This window comes from Macaca fascicularis, chromosome 4 (assembly GCF_037993035.2).
Source record: "Macaca fascicularis isolate 582-1 chromosome 4, T2T-MFA8v1.1".
Taxonomy (NCBI): Eukaryota; Metazoa; Chordata; class Mammalia; order Primates; family Cercopithecidae; genus Macaca; species Macaca fascicularis.
Genome location: NC_088378.1, coordinates 84,516,125 through 84,539,309, shown reverse-complemented (window position 1 = coordinate 84,539,309; position 23,185 = coordinate 84,516,125). Strand labels below are relative to the sequence as shown.

Below are 23,185 nucleotides of genomic sequence, written 5' to 3'. Positions count from 1 at the left end.
TCTGGATGTTTGATGCTATTACATCTCTACCTTCTATCTCCATTGTTGCCATTAACTCTTAGAATTCATTAATCTACAAAATTAGTTTTGGAGCATCCGCAATCATAATTTCTACAAATATTGTCTCATCTCCATTCTTATTATTTTCTTCTAGAAACTCAATTTGATATATCTCAGAGTAACTCATTTTATCTTTCATTTTTTCTTATTTTTCATGATTTTCATCTCTTTGTGTTGCACTTGGGGCAATTTCCTTAGGCTTGTCTTCCAAGCAATGCCCACCCTTTAATTTGTATAGGTCTTCAAAGATCCAGACTTCATCTAGAGGTCTTAGTTCCTAACTTGAAAACCCATTGCTTAGGTTTTGTTATCCTAGAGGTTGTTGTTAAAAGCAAGTCATTAGGTTAGGAATAAGAGCAAATGCCTAAAGAAGCCAAACCTCACATTAGGTTATTATGCTGGTTTTCCTTCTTTTTTTTTTTTTTTCAGTTTATGACCATATCTTTTTTATTTTTATGATCTCAGCTGCACATTTCAAAAGGTGATGGTTATATCTCATCCAATATTTCTAGGTGTTTCATGCAGAAAGGATTCTCTTTTTTTGGTATATCTATCTAACATATTGCTAGAATTGGAAGTCTAGAGTGCATTCTTCACCTGGGTTTCCTTTTTATACAGTCAGATTTTAGTGAATATGTATCTTGGCTTCCCATATTTTTGTGATGTGCAAGAATACAAAGCATTCTACAACCCTGCTGTCTTATAATCATTATTTTACTCATTTATCCACAAGTCTTTGGGTCTATATATTTTTTCTTAATTCCTTAATTTAAATTTCTTTTTAATGACACCCTCTACTAACTAGCTCAAAGTCAGATGTGGGCTTCCTTAGATGCCAAATAACTGGAGGCAGAGTCAGAAGAATGTATATATGGGGCATTATCACACCAGCTGGGGTTCTATTTTTACTATTAGTAGTATTGAGCTTGATATTAGAAGTAGGAAAGTTATGATGTGTCTAAATATTACCTTAAATGGAAATGAAGAGATGGGTGTTTCTGCATAGGGACATAAGCCTCCAAGTATAAAAGAACTATGTCACAATGCAAAATTAAGCTTTATGGAACTGACAAGTCCCTACCTTGCTTGGAAAGTATCACTAGTAGCTATACACCACTTTTTGAGGTTAGGGAGGGGCCTTGGGAAACTGTGAGGAGACAGTGTGGTTGCTACCTCTCTGTGTGATCCCCTCATTTCAGGTACGTTTCTATATATTTTTTCATTAAAGTGTTTGTAGTCCCCTTCTGCCAAGCCGAGCTCACCTCAAATGGCACATTACCCTCATTTCACATTATAGGTTCCATTTCTCACGATGCTACCCATTTACAATACAGATTTATAATTGTTGAAATATGCATCTGTTTAGAAAAGACTTCAACTAGATTGTAAAGTCTTTGAGGACAACATTTCATAACTTGTATCTTTTATAACTTGTATTACACTGCTATGGCAGGTGCGCAATACAGCAGGTCCTTCAAATAACGTCGTTTCATTCGGCATATTTTATTATAACACTGATGAGAAAACATTTTGATTTCTAGCTGTGGCCTATGTCTGCACAGGTTTTTTGCCAGACACTCTGGTTTCCTCCCATATCCCAGAGACGTGAACATTAGGTGAATTGGTGTCTTTAAATTGTTCCAGGCTGAGGAAGTGTGGGTGTATGCGTGAGTGTGTCCCATGATGGGATGACATCCTGGCCAGGTTGGGTTCCCGCCTTGCACCTTGAGCTGCGGGGCAGGCTCCAGCCACCTGTGACCCTGAATTGGAATAACTGGTTAAATAATTATCTTACTATTTTTTTTATGAATCTTTCTTACATGTACTTGACTCTTGTTTATATCAATTAGCCTATGGTAAAATTAGTTTCTTTATATGTAATTTTACTTAAAGTAAGTTTCCAAAAACCTATTGTACATACTTTTTGAGTAAATGAATGAATACCTACCTTTTTTGGTACATCTTAGGTGATTTATCATAGAAATTCATATCTAGAGACTATTTTAAAAGTGAATTTTATGTCCCTAAATGAAACTGTCTTAGCCTTAATGGCCTATCATTTCAAAGAGTTTTAGTACTTAGCAACCGTTTAATGTATGGATTATTGACCTATTCACTCATATCGCAGATGCTTTGAGCTGTCCAAGTCTGCCAACAGAAATCTGTTTTACTGACTTCAAGATAAATGACTTAGTAGTCTTTAATGGTTGCTGTTATGGATGGCTGTGCCCTTAATTGATAGCTTAGCAGATTAACAGCTCACTGGATGGATTATTTCACTCCTCCATGCATTCTGGAGCATAATGTATCTCTAAAATAGTTCAAGCCAAATCAAATAAACATTTGCTGAATGTCCACCATGGACAAAACACTGTCTAGGTACTAGGGCGGGGGTGGAGTGGAGATGGGAATCAACTTTAAAACACACAGCTACCACCACAGCAAAACGCATGCAATAAAAATGTGGAAGTCAATTGCAGGCATCTACAATTAATGCTTTTTATGAAGATAGGCCAATTCTATATCAATGGAGCACCAATGAAAAATAGTATCAACATTGTTACTCTTAAGAATTTCTAAAACTGGTATGCAGTGACTGTTTGCATAGGCACATTTGATTGTGCTATGGGTGTTTTATTGACTATTATTGTTTATGAAACATGAAATTAAAAGAAACATTAATAGCATTTGCATAGTTAAGAGATGTGTAAACAGCAAGAGTAGCAGTGGAAATTATGGCCATGGTTAAAACAAACAAAGGAGTGCCAAATATTGCCCTATGTATGTTTTTTCCCTAGCTAGTAATGCCAAGTCTAAAGAAAGATTTCTTGGAAAAGAGGAGGACTCCTGTCTGCTCATGAGAGGGTGTGAGTAATGGTTAAGAATATGGACATTACCACCAAACATATCTTATTTTAAATCACCAGTTTTTCAGTTACTAGCAATATGAAAATGGGAAAGTTATTGAACCTCTCTGCAGTTTTATCGTTTATCAAATGGGTATAACACCTATTTTGCCATGGAGTTACTTTCCAGGTAGATATAAGGGTCTGGTTCATAGCTTGCACACTCAAAGTGTTCAATAAATAGTAACACTTATTATTCTAGTTATTAATTTAGTTCCAAATTTGTGTCTACCATAAATGTAAAAATCTAATAATGTCATTTACTATTAAAGAAAAAGTGTCTAAAGTAAGGCTGTATTACTGAAAGTCAGTGTGAACTTTGAAGACTAAGTGAACTTGGGGTGCAGCTAGGAAGTTGGATTGAGAAGGGAAAGACTGTATGTATGGTGAGCTGGTGAAAACAGGAGACAGAAAACTGTGGTTGCAGAAACTCAGTATCGGTAATTGTAGAAAGGAGTATTGCTGCGGTTTCCCAATTGAGCATAGAAGACTGCTCATTAAATCCAGTTTAAATGAGAGAAAAACACTACCAGAAAGCATACAGGAGTTTGGTCTTTTCAGCCTGCTATTTCCTATAGAAATAATTACAATTGCATTTTAATATCTGAAAAACATTTCAGAGCAGAAAGAGTGATGTAATTGTACTGAGAAGGACAATAGATGTAAAATTTTGGAAAAAAATAGTAAATATTGTGCAAGTATATCATATGATTATTGTCCTTCTTTGCATCTCTGTGCATGATCTTTTTTTTTTTCTTTTTTGAATTTCTGTGTCCCAATCAAGACTTAGTTTTCTTAACTCTTTGGCTTTCCTGAATGTTACTGTGATTTACTGTAGGGTCAAAGAGCACCGAAATTCAGGTGGTGCAGAAAGTGAAGTGAGAAAAGACTTTATTTTCTTGTTAAGGTACTTTACTTAAATAAAAATGCTTGATAAATACAAATAAATCTTGGAGCAAGAGTAGACAGAATGATAAAAACAAGTTTTCTTCATGCCTGTTAAAGTGTCTATTTTTTTTGAGACAGAGTCTTACTCTGTCGCCCAGGTTGGAGTGTGATGGTGATGTCGCAGCTCACTGCAACCTCTGCCTCCCAGGTTCAAGTGATTCTCCTGCCTCAGTCTCCTGAGTAGCTGGGATTACAAGCGCATGCCACCACGCCTGGCTAATTTTTTGTATTTTTTTTAGTAGAGGGGGGCGTTTCGTGGTATTGGCCAGGCTGGTCTCGAACTTCTGACCTCAGGTGCTCCACCCACCTCAGCCTCCCAAAGTGCTGGAATTACAGGCGTGAGCCACCACATCTGGCTAAGGTGTCTTTTGAGTGTAACAGAGGAACCTACTCATGGGCTGCAGGTTTCAGTGCCCACAAAAACCAGAGCCGCTCAGCCCAGGTTGGCTCTAAGATTTCAAATCCAGTCATCAGCTTACATTTCCCATTGGGCAGGGTAGTCTTGTGATTCATTGCCAGTAGGCTCCCTGTGGAGGGATGGTTAATGAGAATTGAAGTTTCATTTAAATTTTCTTTTCAAAAATCTTTTGTTTCCGTGAAGATGAAAGTGAAGAGTTTCCAGACAAGCTTAGCTGGAGTGCATTCCACTTCTCTGAAGTTTAAGAATGGCAAAGAAAATGTGAGTAGGAATGTGGGGATTGTGTCTGATTTGACTAGGTGGAACTGCCCAAATATTACTGCTGAGATGTTTCTTGGGCAGGTACCAATTTGCCTCAGGCATTCAGAGGGCTTACTTCTTCAGGAGGATTGGCCCATTATCTCCTCAGGGCACAAGCCTACCTTCCATCAGAGCTAATGTGAAGGGCATACTCAGTGAATCATGAGCATGCAGACATCCGGGAAAGGGAGGGAGAGAGAGAGAGAAAGAGAGAGAGAGAGAGAGAGAGAGAAGACTATGGCTGTCCAAAGGAGTCAGCTGGGAGTGGGAGGAGGCTCTTCTGGCATGATAGCAGACATATTCTTGCCAGGAAGGATGCATTTCTTGAAATTTCTATTCCTGTCTGTAGAAACGGATTTGGGAGAACTTCAGGAGTGTGGCACGCCAAATGTAGAGCATGCAAGTTTTCACCTGGCCCACAGGTATCAGCAGGTTGAGACAGATTCTCAAATTGCCAGTAAGGCAAGAAGCAAAGAATAAGAACAAGGAAGATGTTATGGAATAGCTAGTCCCAGCCAAGCAAAGGAGTGAGAAAGACATGATGCATTGTGGGCACAGGCGTGGCTTGCTGCAGCAGACAGCTTCTGACCTTCTTGATGTAGTGATGACTCCTCCCCAGCCCTGCAGAGCATGGGGATTCCAAGTTTGTTGTTAAGTAACAATTTGTCCTAGTTGGAATTAATAAAAGCAGTTTATATAGATGCTGTTCTTTTGAGAAAGTTAGAAAGTTTAAAATGTGGATGAATAAGGAGGATCTGCAGTCAACTTTGGGATTGCAATGACTTGGGCTTCATTATAGCTTAGCTGATAACCCTGATTGTATTTTCCAGGGACTTTTGCTTCAATCTTGATTTCACTTGGTCAATTAATTAATAAATTTAGCCAACATTGATTGAGATAGTTCACTTTCCTGTACCTGGAACACAGTCTTCAGACTATGAGAGTAATTATGGCCAATGTCATCTTATCATGGCATCCATTAAATAGCAAGGTGAATGCTTTTAAAGCATGATCCCAGCCACCTACATCAGAATTATCTGGGGCGTTTGCCAAATTTTATCGTCCTAGGTCTCACTCCAGATCTGCTATATTAGAATTTAATGCACACACATGTACACACACACTCAGGGGACCCTTATAAATAGTAGTGTTTGAGAAACACTGCTTTTGTTGATACTTATCAATTTTAAACTTTAGTTGGGCAATATTTGCAGAGGCAATTTGTCTCCCATACTTACCTTTGTGCCAATTAAAGTGAAGTGCAAACACCTGGTAGTGATGAGCCTTACTTCACATGGCCTCTGAAGAGGCTGGAACTAGAAATCTTGTCCTTTCCCAAAATCCAGACTGTAATAGTACATTTTTACTACTACAAATTTAAAATAGTAACTTCTTCCAAATACTAAACCTATCAAATATATATCAGTAGATTAAATAATCACTTTGAACAATTCTTTAAAAATATCCTTTTTCATCTATACTTGTCATTTGCAGTTTAATGTAACCATAGTGGTCCATTTCTATTGATTTTTAATGGTCTTTCTATTTTTCTTGGAATTATGTTGTAGAGCCATACCAGAATAGCACATGGTATGTGTAAAGCATGAGACAGAGCGCTTATCATATGGTAATGCTCAGAAAGTGAGTCCTGGTTTTTCCCCCTCCTCCTCTTCTCCTTCCTTCCCCTCTAGATGGTTCCAGGAATTCATAACAGCTATGTGGCAACCACCTTTCTGATTCATGGTTTCCTATTTAAGCTACAGGCTCTTTATTCATCCTATTTATAACATTGGAAATAATTAAAGGTACCATTTGGTTCTTGATTAAAAGTATCTTCTTTGTTTGACTTAGCCCTTCATGTAAACTTGGAGATGTATGCTTCCTACTGCATCATTGCTGTCGACATGGCCAACGGAGAAAGAGAAGATAAATGTGGGAAGTCTCTCTACAGAGAGTGTACGGACTCCCTTTCTCCTTTGTCCCAAATGGGGAAAATGTAATGTGCACATTTGCTCTTTGAGAAAATGAATGAAGCTATCTACTCTCATCAGTGTAATTGCAATTTTGAACAAAGAGTTTAACTAGACTAAGGACACCTTAATTTATCTCTTAGGCTGACTTCATTGCTGCCCCAGATTAAATATCTCTGCCCTTGGATCAATTACCCAGAATTTTCTAATAGAGCAGCTCTGATGACAAGGTTTGGGAGGAGCATTATCCATTACCCTTCACCTCCATGTGTATAATCATACGTAATAATCACACAGGGGCCCCTCATGAGGCACAGAGGGGCCATTCTTCTTTGCTGGGGCAATCCTTCCTCAGCTTAGCAGTGATAGTACATTTTACTCTCTTCACTGCTATTATACAAACACTCATGAAAGTTACCATTTATTTTTAGAAATCATTTTGAAGTGTTCTTGAGTTACAAACTTAAATCCAGAATATAGGTCATTGGTAGAATGATATCTATGTAGCTATGTCTATATAGCTGCGTTAACATCTGTATCTATATTATAAATAGTTTTAGACCCATTTCTCGTGTTTCTTTTAGATCTTTGTAATTTTTTGGAGTGGAGTTTCTGAGATCACAGATCTTGAAGCATATCCATCTCTATCACATACAGTTTTTGCTTTTCTTGATCTCTAATTTACGTATGGGAAAATCTATTAAACTATATGTGGCAGGGCAAACTAATTTGCTTTTTCTGTTCATTGCAAATGTGATTTCTGGATTAGCTGAGTACTACTAGTTTCTTTTCTTCAGTTTAAGCTGTGCTGGGATTTCCGATTTAAAAAGTCAATTTAATTTCCAGTGCTATTTGTTTTGAAAACAAAACCAACCCAGAAAAGTTGGGAATCTCTGAGGTCTTTATATTGTTTGAATCTGAAGTTACAGTTTGTGGCAAGTATGGCTTTTAAAATTAATTTAGGGCCAGGCATGGTGGCTTACATCTGTAACTGCAGAACTTTGGGAGGCCAGGGAGTTCAAGAGTAGCCTGGTCAACACAGCAAGATGTGGTGGCTCACGCCTGTAATCCCAGCACTTTGGGAGGCCAAGGTGGGTGGATCATGAGGTCAAGAGATCGAGACCATCCTGGCCAACATGGTGAAACCCCATCTCCACTAAAACTACAAAAAGTAGCTGGGCATGCTGGCATGTGCCTGTAGTCCCAGTTACTTGGGGGCTGAGGCAGGAGAATCGCTTGAACCCAGGAGGCGGAGGTTGCAGTGTGTCAAGATCACGCCACTGCACTCCAGCCTGGTGACAGAGCAAGACTCCATCTCAAAAAAAAAAAAAAAAAAAATTATCCAGAGTGTTGGCATGTGCCTGTAGTCTTAGCTACTCTGGAGGCTGTGTCGGGAGGATCACTTGAGCCCAGGAGGTTGAGGCTGCAGTGAGCTATGGTTTCACAACTGCACTCCAGCCTGGCTGACAGAGAGAAACACTTTGTCTAAATAAATAAATACATAAATGAATAAAATTAATTTAGAAACAAAGTTAACATGAATGAAGAAATTTAAGAAACATAGTGGAAGAGACCAAGAACATTGAAAGAATTCTGATGCTGATGTCAATTTTATATTAATCTTGGGGTTCTACATTTTTATGAGAAACTGACTATGGTGCAAAATCACAAAGCTCACGGGTTGGGTATAGGGCTAGTAGAGGGTGATGCTTACAGAACATGTCTAAATGGCAAGATTTCCTGAATTTCATTTGCATTAAGATGGTTGTTTCTAGAAACTGCTATCTTTGAGGTCAATAATGAGTTTGCAGAAACCTTCTGAGAGGACTAAATCTATTTGTCATTTATGGTTGGTACACAAGTGCTTATATCTGAGTAACACTTGAGTGATATCAGTCCCAGGGAGTGGGATTCTTGGTTTAGGGATGGATAGAGTGAGTCCAGGGAAGATACATCAATCAGAAGAAGGATGGAGAAGGAGGAGGATGCAAATACTATTTGAATGGAAAATTTAAAATAACAATTATTTATTCAAAAGTAAATTGAGTAAATAGTAATGGATATAGAAGTCTGTAATAGGTACTTTCCGCTAATTAATATGATTGTTTATTATTCCTTTTCTTCTACTGTTGGCAATCATGAGCGTATTTCCTTATGATAATCCTGAATCTTCAAAAAATATATTCAAAATCCTCTTGACTTTAGCTCAATCCACAATTTCTGTTTGTTTCTCCCCTGACACTCTTGTTCTAAACTTCCACTATTTATTTATTTATTTATTTATTTTTACTGAAATCTGAAACTCATGAACTGCCTACATTATTTAAGCTCATTATCTCCCAACTGCTTGGTCCAGTGTTGGGCATGTAGCTGTTTAGTTCTTAAAATTGTTAAATCATTTTGTTTTGAAAGACAAAATAAAAAGTCTTGTTGGAATACTGCCCATCTTTCAATGCACTGCTGGGATGTCTTGACTTCTCTTTTCAGTGAAAACTCTGAGGTTTGTTGTTCTGTATATATGGAATTCTATACATGCCTTCTCACACGGACAGACTAGCTCCCCTCTTACCCTGTGCCTCCATCACAGCCTGGCCAGTCCTGCTCAATGAGTGGAAGTGAGTGAAAGATTAAATATTGAAAACCACGGAAAGGGCTCATGATTCACTCATCTGGCTCTTCTTGGTGCCCTGCCTTTATTGTGGATATTTGGGGATGCTTCTCTTTAAGGGGACTGCCAGTATCTGACTGTGGTTCAGTGTTTCTTAACATTTCATGTAGGTTTAATCCAGATGTTAAGACTATTCTCTAGAGTTTAATGGTGTTGGGCTTATTGCATCTAACCCTGGGAGGAGGGCTCATTTGGTAATAAATAACCTTGCTAGAGAAGAGCTGGGAGTTGAATCTAGAGTATGTTGTATCCATTCCAGGCCAAACTGTTTTCCTAAAGTAGGGGAAATGTTGTTTGGGGGATAAAGTGTCCTCTCAAGTGTTCTCACCTCTGGTAGGAAAAATTCAATTTCCCTGAAAGATAAGTCACCACTTTTCCCTTCCTGAAACTTTAATCTCTCTATCACAGTGGAAACAGAGCTGAGGATCAAAGATGCAATACAAATTACTGGGTCACGTTTTGAACCCTACTTGTGTGGTCATCAGAATGTGTAGGAGCAGGAGGTAGCTGGCGGCAGATGGAGAGCTGTGGGAGTGTCGAGGGAACAGCAGGGAAGGCTGGTGAAATTATCTGAACACAAAATGGTGATTTTGATACTGTGTTCTGCCACCAAGCACAAGGTTATTAGCTGTAAAAAATCAATTTTCTTTGATAGTGTCTTTATGTCCCTTACCTTTTCTCTGAAATTTAGGTGATGACCAAAGTAACTTCAGACACTATATTGCATAGCACGTTATGTGTTTGTTGCATTTAGCTGCTCTGGACATTATAAAATCAATAGAATATAATGCTGAAGCCAAATTTCAAAATGGATACTGTATTTTTCCTATCTCCCTTGTAATTTCAATCAGATACGGTTTTTGTTTCTTGTCCAAAGCTGTTTGGTGAGCATTCAGTTTCTTGCAAAAAGCTAAATATAATATGTGGATATGCTTCAATCTAATCACCACATATTTATTTAGCTCCTAATATGTATAAAGTATATACAAGTCGATGTGAAAGAAACACAGCTTGTATTAGACACAGCTCTGGCACCTTTCCTCTCTCATGAAATCTACTTTTGTGTGTTACAATGTTTTTACTCCTTTTTCAGTTTATGAGCTTATCTTTGTTTGATAAAGGTAATATATTACCTACCCAATTGGAAACAAGAAAAAATATATTGTCCGTAAGTCTCCATGCTAACACATGACTACTAGCATTGTGTCCTTCTAATCTTTTTTCTGGACTTGTGGATTTTCCCCGTTAGTTGTTACAGCGTGCATATATACTTATAGCTTCTTTACATTTTACATTATGTTATAAACATTGTTCGTTTTACTACAACATCTTCAACATCTTAATTGTGATGAGTCATAACCCTGAAGAATAGATGAGGAACATTTGTTTAAAGAGTCCTTTGTTTTTATAGCCTTAGTGGCAGCATGGGGCAATGAAGAGAGCATGGGCTTTGCCTGGAAACTGGCCTTAGATGCAGGCTCAACCACTTTTTTTGCTCCATGGTCAAAGGCAGGTTATTTCTTCTCTCTGAGCCTCAGTTTTCATATCTGTAAAATCTGTCATGTATTTAGTCAACATGTGATCTGGAAACGGTAACTCTTATCATTAAGGCTCTTTCCAGGTTTGCCCTTATGAATAATGTAATGTGGAACATCTTTGCACGCGTAACACTTAGAGATTTTGTTACTTTCTTTGGCTGGAACTCCAGAGTGAAACTTCTGGGTGGTTCTGATTAAAGGCTCTTGACTTGCTCTATCATGTTGCTTTCCAAAAGCATTTAGTAATTTAAATCATACCATCAAGGTATGAAAGAACCTAGTCTCATTTTATATTTTTCAGGTAAACTTGACTGTTGTCTTTCTAAGTTCCTGCAAATGCAAATAGGATTTGATTGTAATATTCAACCTTCTCGGTCAGGAATATCATATGCCTGCTCATAATATTTTCTCTTTTCATAAATTTTATATTTTTTCATATAGCCCATCTTTCTCATTCAGAACATTCATGAGTTTTATGTGTCTTATTGCTACTGGGAATATTCATGAATCATAATAATCATAGATAATATAATTATAGATAATTGTATGATATATATTTTCTGTATTTTTTACTTTCTTTAATATTCTTATATATCGTGTCTGCTTCTGCATTATTCTTTTACCAGCTAGAGTTTCTGAATCAATATAAGTAATAATAGAGATAACAGGCATCCTTGTTTTATTTGAATGTAAAAGGAATCCCTCTAGGACAACATTTTCACAACGGTGTTCTGAGGGGACCAGTGCTTTGAACAAAAAAATGTTGCATTCCATTGAGATTTGGAATTCACACCACTGTCTTAGTATTTCCAAGAAGTCCTGCCATCAGATATATATTTAACTTAGTTCAACCCAGCATTTTACACAAGTATTTGAAAAAGGGATCCCTCCATTCTTTTTGACAAATACTGTACATATTAACATTTTGGAGGACAGTGCTCTGAGGAACTCCCATTTGGAAAAAAATACTATATATCCCCATAAAATACAATGCTGGGACTGCTTTGGATAATATTTTATTAATAGTGCCAAGGAAGTAGCCATTTATTTCTCTTTTAAAAATGTTATTAAAAGGAATGAGTAGTAAGTGTCGTTTAAGCGTCTATTGAAGAATTTAGTTTGTGTTATTTCGTCTATTAATATGATATGATATAACAAAAAGTTCCTCAATATTGAACCCTCTTTGAAATCCTGGCATAAAACCTACTTGAGATTGGTGGATTATTTAAAAAAATATACTGTAGTCCCAGCTACTCAGGAGGCTGAGACAGGAGAATGGCCCGAACCCGGGAGGCGGAGCTTGCAGTGAGCTGAGATCCGGCCACTGCACTCCAGCCTGGGCGACAGAGCGAGACTCCGTCTCAAAAAAAAAAAAAAAAAAAAAAAAAATATACCTTGAATTGTCTTTACTAAAACTTTACAGTACTTGAGATTTTTGCGTCTATATTCATAAGAGAAATTGGCATATGATTTTCATTTTTGCACCAACTCTGTTAGGTTTTGGTATCAAGTCTTTATATTTGCTCCATTAGATGATGGAGCATTTTCCTATGTTTTGTTCAATACAGTAACTGTTTATATCCAACAGGAGAATTCTTTGTGCCTTAAAGGTCTGGAATAATTCCCTGGTTAATAGGCTGAGACTTTTATAGGGGATGTTCTTTAATAACTCTATTAATAATTTCCTCAGTATTGCTCTTGTAAAGTTTTCTTTCTGTTGTTAAATCAATTTTGGTAATTTATGCTTTTTTTTCCAGAAAATTGTCTATTTTGGTGAGATTACCGAATACATTTTCTTATAATTATCCATAGTATACTTTATACTTTGTAAATATTTTCTGCAACTGTCTTTTATATTTTCCTTTCTTCTAATTGCACTGTTTCTGCCTCTCTTTTATAACAGCTACTGCTTGAATTTATTAACTCCACAATTTTTCTCTTAACTTTTGATTTTATTATTATGACCTTTCCATTTTCTGAAGCTATTTGTTTTCCTAAATATTGATTTCCTAAAATATTAATTTGATTTTTCCTTTCTCTTTTTAAGCAATAAATACATTTGGCCATAAATTTGCCTATGAGTAGATCTATGAATTTCAGAAAGTTTAATATATTTTCTCATCTTTGTTGTGTCTAAATAAGCTTTTGTTACCCTACTAGCTAGATTATTGAAGATCTCGAGAAAAATCTTCTAAATGAACCTAAGACTTGTGGCTCTGTTATGCATTACTATTTCTTTCTAATTTTATCTGCTAGGTCTAATAGTCTGAGATGACTGTTGAGAAGCAAGATATGCTGAAATCACTGAACCCCTTGTAAGAATTTAGCATCTTATTTGCTCAGAGAGAAGAGAATAGATGTGACCTTCAAAGTGTCTGTTTAAAGCCACTTTACATTTATTTAGCAAATATTAATGCAATTAGGACGTGCTAGGCATCACTTTAAGCATTTTATGAATATCAATCCAATTAATCGTTTAAAAACCTTGGGAGATAGGTATTATTTCCCCCTTTACAGATGAGGAAACCAGGGCAGAGAGGCTAGTGAGAGCCAGGACTTGAACCCCATGGGTCTGGCTTCAGAGTCTGGTCTGACCCATTGTGTTGAGCTGCTTTTCTGTTTTTTAAATCCTGCCTGCTTATTCCTTTGATACAAATGTCTCCATAAATAAGTTGGAGGAAAACCTCTCCCTTTGTACCCCAATTAAGATTTTATACAAGGTTATGACTGTGTATAACTATAGATTTTGATACCTGCCCGAGGAAAGTAATAAATGGAGTCTTATTTCACTATTGGCTGGAATTGCCTCCTGATCATCTCCCTGTGAGTCTTGGCCATAGGCTATAGGAAAAATCTATTTGGATCCATCTTCATCTCCAGTCTTAACAGCTGCAGAACCCGGAATGTTCAGATTATCAAAATCTCCTGTCACTGGGACACAAGAAAGATGAGTGATATCAAGACAGTACTTGGCATCACATTAGGTGGAAAATAAAAGGAGAAGAAACACTGCTGTCTGTTTTTCGATGTTCTGTAGTTTCTGCCTTAAACCGATCCAAAGACACAAAACAAATTGTGGTTCATGAGAGCAGGTGGTCCCAGGTTTTGAGGTCTGAGTCCAGCAAACAACTAAGTGGCTCAGGAGAAACACTGGACCCAGTGCTCCTGGTCTTAGATCACTGCATAGAGTGTCCCCATGAACAGTTACCTCCTAGGGAGTCAGCAGCTGCAATGTGGCAGGTCTGCTTTTGTAATTGTAAAAAACAGAGTTTTGGGATTTATGTTTAAAGGGCTATATGCTTTCTCTGATCCCAGGGCCTCAAAGTACACAAAGAACACCTATCTATCTTTACATTCTTCTTCAGTTTCAGCTGCTCTTGAGGAAATAGTTTATTTCAATATGGCCCTCCTCAGTAACTCCCCAAAATAAATTTTATATATACCTTATAGCATATATTTTACATCAGACTATGCCAAATATAACCTTCAAATTCTGTAATAAATACATAGAAAATTATTTTTGTTTATAGAGATTGATTTCCTCATTGACCTAATTGTTTTTAAGAGGATAGTTCTAAATTATTTTTTAATGAGTGGGGTTTTGGATTGAATATATTACTTTGGTTTTAATGTGTTGTGCCAAAGAGTGTATTCCATTTTTCTCTTTGTGTTCTTTATGTATAGCTTTTGTTTTTAGTGTCATTGTTTGAGTTAGGAAACATGTATGGCTTTTTTTTCCTCTATGAATGGGGCAGTGATACTAACACACACCAACCACACCCAGTGGCCATGTATGACATAACTGGTCTGCTCACTGTTTCATATTTAGCTAGTAAATTTCTGCATCAATTGCTAAGCTGATATGAGCATACAACCAAGATTCAGGGCACATAGTCTTATCTTTTCCCAAAATAGTTTCAGTTTTTAGTAGGTGATTTGTTTCATTTCAGGATGAGTCTAACATCAACATCACCTAGTTACACATCAGCTGTAACAAATTAGGTCATATTTCATCATATAAGCATCATGTACTAATGTAGATCATGTCACAATTTTTTGTGACCTTTTTGGTATCTTCTTAATTATCTTCAGTCATTGACAACCATTGACCTATTTCCCTTGCATCCTTTGGTTCTTCATACTACAGTATTCTATTATGATAGACTAGAATGGGCAAATGATTGTCCTGATTCTTCCAGCTAAGGATGAGTCCAAATGTGGTCCCAGAAAAACTTGTGTACCATTACCCTAGAACCCCAGAACAGAGGTTCTGAAACATCACCAGGTAGTAGAATCCACTGGAGGGCTTTTTAGAACACTGATTGTTAGGCTCCACCCTCAGAGTTTCTGATCCTGTAGATAGAGGTGGGACCCAAGAATTTGCATTTTAACAAGTTCCCAGGAGATTCTAACTCTGATGGTCCCAGGCCACACTTTGAGAACCACTGCTTTAGAATCTTGTAAGAAATTTGCAGAACCCTTGCTACTATACAAAGGGGCATTGTCAAACTTAACAAGTCGCAAATGGTCTCAATCCACTGATCTTGATTGTAAGTCTAAAAAATAAAAAAAAAAATCTATTCTTCTCCCATAACAAGTACTGCTCAGAATCTATCTTCTCAGCTTTCAGGATGATTCAGTCTTAATCTGGAAAGTTTTCATTCCCAGATACTTGGAAGCAAGATCATGTATAGATGGTGTTTTGGCATGCTTTATCTCTGTGGCAGTCAACATTTGGAATACATAGACTCATGCTCTCTCAAGCACCTGAAAAGAACGTTTCTATACTTTGATCTGTTTTCTTGCTTACTAGAGTGAGACAGACAAAAGGAATGCAGAAATGGTACCACAAAGACAAATGCTCCTAGAAGCCAAACAGAACAGGTAAGCACATTAGGGCTGTCCTGGTTTTTGCAGAATTCCTTTGAACCTCTATTCCATCTGGGTGTGCACATTTTTGGATGCTCAGATTATATAATTTGTTTTGTTTTCTGTTTTGCTGTTCTAGGCAAGGAAGAGGAATTCAGACTCTTGGGGGGTCTTCTTGCTTCACTACATGCCAATCACCAATTGCTTGAACTTCATGGAGAATTAGAAAGGTTTCTTCATCCCAATCAATTCTGTGTCATCAATAAATACGGTTATATTGATAAATAAGGTTAACCTGAAAGTCTAACATTTTCTTTAAATATATTTAGAAGCAGATCTTGCAATCTCCCTAGGTAGACTGTTATAGTGTTGGTTCATCTTTATTTTGTGAACATCTTTACCTTAGGTTGTACAAATCCTTCACATTTAAGTCCATATTTTTCTGGTTCCATTTTCCACAGAAATGGAGATCTGGTTAGGTGTCTTGTCTCCTTGTGGTAATACAAGCACCAATTAAATCACACTTTTAAAAGGCAGAACAATTTGAGATTCTTATTGCTTTTGTGCATCTAGTTTCTAATCTTGTTAATGCCTTTTTTTCTTTGTGGCCTTCTTAAATATTTGTAAGCTTTTTTTAAAAAAATTATTTTTTAATAACTTGTTTGATTGCTTACTTGCTATGTGTCAGGCAGTGTTCTAAGAACTTCACATGTCATTACATGTTTTACCAAATTAGTAGATGTGCATTATTGAAGCCTCATGGGTTTCTAAAAAATTAATCATTTTGCATAAAGATTCAGACATTTCTCTCAAGCGAACAGAAATAATTTTTTCTGGTCATTATTTCTTGTTTTCCTACCTTGTAAGAGCTCTCTGGAAATTGATTTTCGATTTGCACCAGTTGTTTTAATATTCTAGTGTTTTCCAATTCTGTCAGTATTAGTAGCTTCGATGAATACTGCAATTTACCCTGACATTCAGGGAAGCTCAATATGCTAATTAAAAGATGCTGATCAGGAGATGTTAAATTTCTTTTAGGATCCAGTTAAATATAACACAAAGATTTCTGACAGAGAAGAAATGGATGATAACAAATATAGAAGCAGGTGGCAGAAACTGTTTAAAAGATCGCTAGATGTCGTTCTGGAAGATAAGGCAAAATAAGAATACGTGCTAGAACAGAACAGTTTAACCCTTGATAATTATTGGAAAACTTCGTGCCTAACATAGGGCTGTGTTCATTCATCTGGCCGTTCAAGCAATAACTATGCTCATGCATGTGGTCCCTGTATTGAAGCTCGGGCACAGTGATTAAGATGTCGTTCTTGTCCTTGAGGGACAAGCTGGCAAAGAGCAGGAAGGTGTAGGCGGCACTCACCTCATCCCTGCATTTCGTAAGTGGTGAGAAGAGTGACAAGTCTTGCACACTCTTAACATGCCAGTTAGGGGCATTTTGCTTGGGATGTTGTAATTGAGAAAAAAAGAGGAATGTGCTTAGAGGAAGGTAATTTTTCCTATGGGGTCTGTGATGACAGCTGGTGTGAGGAATCCTAGTGACTGTGGGAAAGAATGACTGCCACTGCGAACCAGGACATGCAGGAAGTTCTGCCAATGCCTCAGGATGCTAAGAAAGACCCCTCTCCCAGTCTGGAGCAGGTCTGGATTTGAGATCCAAGAGGGTGCACAGTGCCAAGGGAGGGGACAGAGTCTAGTCCTGTGGGGCCTTGGGTCCCTGATATCTGAAGTGGAGATGATGCTCACTCCGGGCAAAGGCTCTCATGCTTCCTCCACATGCAAAGTTCAGGGTTCCTTGCTGCTTTTGTTTAATAAAACCTTTCTCTACAACCTTTTCTTAATGGTCTCACTGGGATGATTCTGAAGGAAAGAATTTATCAGGTCAGGCAGCATCCTTGTCCTCTCCAAATCCAGCAACGTCAGTTCTTCCGTGACAGGAAACTTGGGCAATAAGGACCGTGAAAATATCCGGTAAATTACCACGACGCTTTCCGTGCTGATACTGTTGGATTTTGAGTAGGAATTTCGTAAATTGAGCTTTACTGCACTATATAAAATCATATAACGTAACATAGCATAATATAACATCGCTGTGAAGTTCTTGTGAATAAATAACCACAAGATTAAAAGGGGGAAAAACCCTTATTTCTTCAGGGATATCAAAGTACACATATGATTTAGGCATCTTATTTAGTCTCAGGTGTAAGACATTTCAGGTCTCTGTCATTCCCTTTCTCTCTGCAGTTGTTTTTCTGAACACACTTGACTGAATGCCATCCATAACATTAGCAGTAGCCACCTATTATGTGCCTTTTATGATATTTTGGACATTTCGCATGTATTATTATAGCCAATACTCACAGAAACTCCTCCAAGGTAGATATTATTACCTCTCTTTTACACACTGAAAGTTGAAATCATTGGGAAAGATTTGTTCCAGAGGTAGAGTGGAGGTTCAAGCCCAGGCCTGACAGGTGTCAAAGCTGTGGTCCTCTCTCCACAGATGCAGCCTCCTTCTAAGAAGGGTTTCCTGCACATGTTTATAACACGCCTCATCAGGGTCATTATAAGCTTTCTTTGACAACTAATAAGATTTCAGATATACTTCTAAAAACCAAAAGAGCAATTTTATCAGCAAATACAGCACTTACAGGGGGAAGCAATATTATTAAAAATAATATTTTCCAAGTATTGTGATTTAAATAGCCATTACTCCAATGTGGCAGTATTTAAGATAGTGTTAGCAGGAATCAGTAATGCCAAAAATTAAATATGACATTTACTTTGAAACCAGAGTTTATTCAGTATGGTTCCCTTGTCCAAACAGATCAGAATGACACGTCTTTATGTTCTGTCTAAAGATAGTTGGCCCGCTATCAGTACAAATTTGTCTGGAGTGGGTGGTCTGGGAGATGTAACCATGTCCCTGCTCAGTAGGCTTGGCAGTTCACAGTGTCTGTTACTTCCAAATGCGGCTCGGCTTTTGGCTGTTAGGCTAATCCTCCTACACTGAGTCAAAGGGGTCAGATAAGTCATTTGGAATGTCTTGTTCCAAATCACTGCTGCTGTTACTAAGCAAAAGCAAAAACAGTGCAGCCATGTGGGAACTGGCCTCGAGGCTTGAGCAATGGTGGATGAGACAGATGGGCTAATGCCAAGGACTGTTGCCCTACTAGTCACTTTCTTAGAGACTGGAAATAAATGCCATGATCCCCTGTGCTCCAACTCATCTCTGTGTTGGTGACCTAGACCAAGTGCCATCTGAGTCTAGTGAGAGCATGCTCACATCTTTATGAGCCTGTCCTTGCCTTGTGTGTTTTTGTGGACCAGTGTCTATGCCTTTGCATCATGAGCTAATACTCCTGAGATAAATATATCTCAGGAGTCAAGTCACTTCTGTTCAGCTGCACCAATGATTTGGTAGGGGTAAACCTTGAAGCAGGACAATTAGGTTTTTTTTTTTCTTTTCTTTTTTTTTAATGAAGTAAAACAGCATGTTAAGTAAGGGCTAATAGAGCAAGTGTCTGAAGATGTTTTGCCTTGTAATATATGTGCATCACACAAGGTGGCAGAATAAGCATAAGGCGATCCTCCAAATGCCAGGCGGGGATGCTGCATTGTTTGCAAGGCAGGAGCTGGTCACTAGCCCCTACCTTTGCTGTTGCAGCTGCAGCTGCTACTTCTCTGTGCGTGTGCTCACACTTCTGTGTTTGAGAGGAATATGCCATGTATTTTAATAATTTGCTGGCACGCCATCCTTTGCTTTCCATGAGAAACTGTGTTAGATGATTAGACTGCCCTGGTTTATGAAAATGCATGCCTACTCCTGGCTCCGGTTTATATGCTTTCTCTTTGATTGAAAATGCAAGCTCATTCTCCATCAGCATTCTAGTTCAACTCAAGGGCATTGTAAAAGCACAGCCACAGACAGTTTTATAACATAATATCAAATTTTAACTTTTTTCTTCTCCATATAGGGTGTAAATATGAAGTTAAATATTTATTAAGTATTTGTCAAGCATATTAACACTGTTTGTTTTTCTCCATAAGGAGAATTACAAGTCCTTGGATTTATTTTTAAATTTAATTGAATAGTTAATACTTAATTTTAATCATTATTAATTTAATTTTTTATGTAGTCATTTTTATGGCTGAATTAAATATTTTACCAGACTCAAGCTTGTGAACAAGGCCATTAGCAATTGACTACATAGGACTGTCAGGCCAAGCATCAGAAATACTACAGTAGAAATTTATCTGTACTATTAACCTATTCAGTATAAAGAAATGGGACATCTTTCAAAGTCATGGGGAAAACATTTGATCTCTCAAATTAAAAAAATGGAAGTTACCCATATCCCTCATTTCTCATATAAAATTCACGTGCCTTAGCTTCAGAAGTTTTAACTGACGAAAATTTATTTTCCTAAGTTCTATGTGGAAAATATCAGGGTCAGCTATGGGAGGGGGTAAAATTTTAGCTCATCCTCCATAAAGTAGGTCAGACAGTTTGCCAAGCTAGACCACCAGGGAGATAACTGACTATGGCTGGTCATCTTTGGTCAGTTCTTTCATCTTCTCTTCCCTATGATCACTGTTTTTCAAGGGCTTTCAATACTCTGTCAAGTTCTGCTGGTTCCTGAGTCTGTGTCTCTCTCCTCTCACTTAGCTTAAATTGTAGTCCTTATTTCTAGGCTTCTTGCAGTTGGCTGCATCTCATCATTTCCTCCTCCACCTAACACCTACCAGCACTGTGCTGGAGTTAGCTCAGACTGGCTTGATATCTTTTCCCAAGTTCTCAGTCAGTGACGTCAGGCTGAAAGCTTAAATTGGCCATGGTGGGAGTATTTACACCACAAAAATCAGCCAACACCACAAAAAGTCAGGGCTCTTCCCTCCCATTTTGCAAGCCAGTGTACCTGCACAACACTATGTAATACCATGGATTCCAATGAAGAACCCCAACTCCAAGTTGATTCTGTCATTTCACACCCCTGAGTATGTGGTTAATGGCACACTGCATGAAGTTAATCTTCCATGTGTTAACCTCCCTAATTGGAAAAAATATATTTATTCGCAGAACTGACGGTATTCTTGTTCATGTTTAGGAAAGACAGATGACTGCATTACACAGCCGGTGTGCCATTTAAACCATTGTGCACACAGCAGCTGGGCAAAGATTTAAATGGAAAGTGTCTCCACCTATAGACCATGCCAAAAATGAACTGCAAATGGTCCAAACACCACAGTAAGTTTTGTGAAACGTCTGACACTTCTTCAGTTTACTGGAGAGCTTGGCATTGTTGCCCAGTGCAGAGGATTGCAAAGTCACTTGATTTTTGAGGGAATTTACAATCTGCTTTATCTTCTGGGTTTTGTTCCTCTAAAAAGAGATGTCCCAACTTTCTGCACTAAACTGGAATATTTTCTCCTAGAATTCAAATAATCTGTCAAGGTCAAGTATACAAAGTGTTTAAAAATTCACAAAAATTCATAACATTCTTTAACCTGGAATTCAAAGCTCTCTGCAATATTTTTCCAGCCTATTTCCCAATCTGTTGTTCTCTGTGATTTCTGACCACTCCAACTTTGCTCACACTGTGTCTTGCGCCTGAAGTTTTTTTTTTTAAATTTTCTCTATTTATTAAAACTTTATCCTGTTTCAAGACTGATGTGAAAATCCATCCCCCTATAAAGTTTTCCTGATTTCCCCACTTGAAAATACATATGTTCTTCACAGGACACTTACAACATTTTCTATACCTGTTAGGTTGCTTAGTAATTTTTATATTTGCACATGCGTTTTATCTTCCTTACTAGATTTGAAAACAGAAACCATGCGTACTGGTTATTAAGCTATTGACTCTGCTCAATTCGCCCCTTTTCACTCTGCACGCGAAGCCGGAGCTGATACTATGCAAACCATACGTCTGGCTTGCTGGCTGCTTCCTGTTAGGGGCACCAGGTGGAGAAACTGGAAGGAAGAGGTGGGAGGAGGGAGATGGAAGTTGTTTCTTCCTGTTTGCTTCATGTTACTGAAAACGATATTCCAAGGATGGCACACCACTCAGGCAGTAGCAGTTGGTTCCAGCCTGCAGCTTTTCTTCAAATGCCAGAACCCACCTCATAGTGTCCCTCAGAGGCACCAGCAGCAGCCGTGCTTCTCAGGCATCTGGACCCTAGCTCCTTGAGGCCTGTCCTGTGAGTTTGCTAAGTAGAAGCCCCTGCTCAGATATTAGAGCCCAGCTCTGAGTGGGCCCTCCTCTAGCTTCTAGGTTCTTCCCTATGTTTCCTTAGCCCAAGAATGTACTGCGTCTTGCAGTCATGAAGTCTATGTTTCCCCAACCTTGCTTCTGAAAGGTTGTTTCGGTTCTCTAACACCCACATTATCAATTCTCTATAATAAATACCCTGTTGAAATATCCAGTATGGTTTCTCTGTTCCTGACTGGACCCTGAATGCTACACAATGACCGATCCATCGGCTTTTTCCTTTGTCCAATCCCCCAACCCAATTCCTACCAGTGTGGTTTGCACACAGGAATTCCTTAATAAATATTTGTTGAATGGATGAATGGATATTTATAAAGACAAAAGATCCTGCTATATTTCATTGTTCTGTCTTTCCTTCTCCATTTTCATGATTGCTATGTTCAAATAAGAAGCCTCATTTATCATTCACGGGCAATTTTGGAGGGTCAGGAAGCATTTCCTTGGGGTTTATGGGATGGTTTAAAATGCATGGCTTGCCACTATACTTCACAAGCAGTAGCAAACAACATATGCATTATGCAGGGCTCCTTTGTGTTGACCACTCTTCTGCAGACTTTAGGGAAGTGTTTTATACTGAGAAAGATGCTACTGTCCTCATGTGTACTGGTAACAGAAATGGACATGATTTATGATATGCACATCAAGAGGGTGACTCTATTAGCCACTCTTTTACTCCCTCTTGAAATTGAATAAGGATATTTTTTGAGGATATGATTTAAGGTCAGATTGTGTGGAAAACAGCTGCTCTACAAGCATGTGAATAATTGCTGCTTTAACCAGAGTAAACTTTGCAGAAGGCTGAAGGCATTATCCGTTACATTAGAAGAAGATAAAAAGAATGCCAAGGGGAATGTAGAAACTGACCAACTGGGTAATCAGCAAGGATGTGATTTCTAGACTGGAATATAAGAAATGCTCAAGTCCAGATATGTGATACACACATAGAAATCTATTAAAGTGTGTATACATCTCAGTTCCTGCCTCCCTCCCTCCCAGGGCTTACATCAGCTTAAACAACTGATATCATTAAAGTGCCTTGAGGAAACTCCTTGAATACAGGTGGGAAATTGGCAGTTATGGCAATGATAGTAGCTGGAATATTTTTACTCTGTGTTGTACTGATTTTGACCATCATTAGCATACAGACAAAGTCAGAATCTAGTGAAAAAATGAAGCGTCATTAAACCACTCAGGAGATAAGCCATACCCTGTGCCCACTGT

At 38.0% G+C, this 23,185-nt stretch overlaps 1 long non-coding RNA gene across 1 annotated transcript; it reads left to right on the top strand.

Moving 5' to 3' along the window:
• Positions 1-4,484: 4,484 nt before the first annotated feature.
• Positions 4,485-15,955, top strand: LOC102139749 (uncharacterized). Its single transcript, XR_006697386.2, has 3 exons — positions 4,485-4,593; positions 15,622-15,692; positions 15,817-15,955. It is a non-coding gene; the product is annotated as an uncharacterized lncRNA (long non-coding RNA).
• Positions 15,956-23,185: the final 7,230 nt, after the last annotated feature.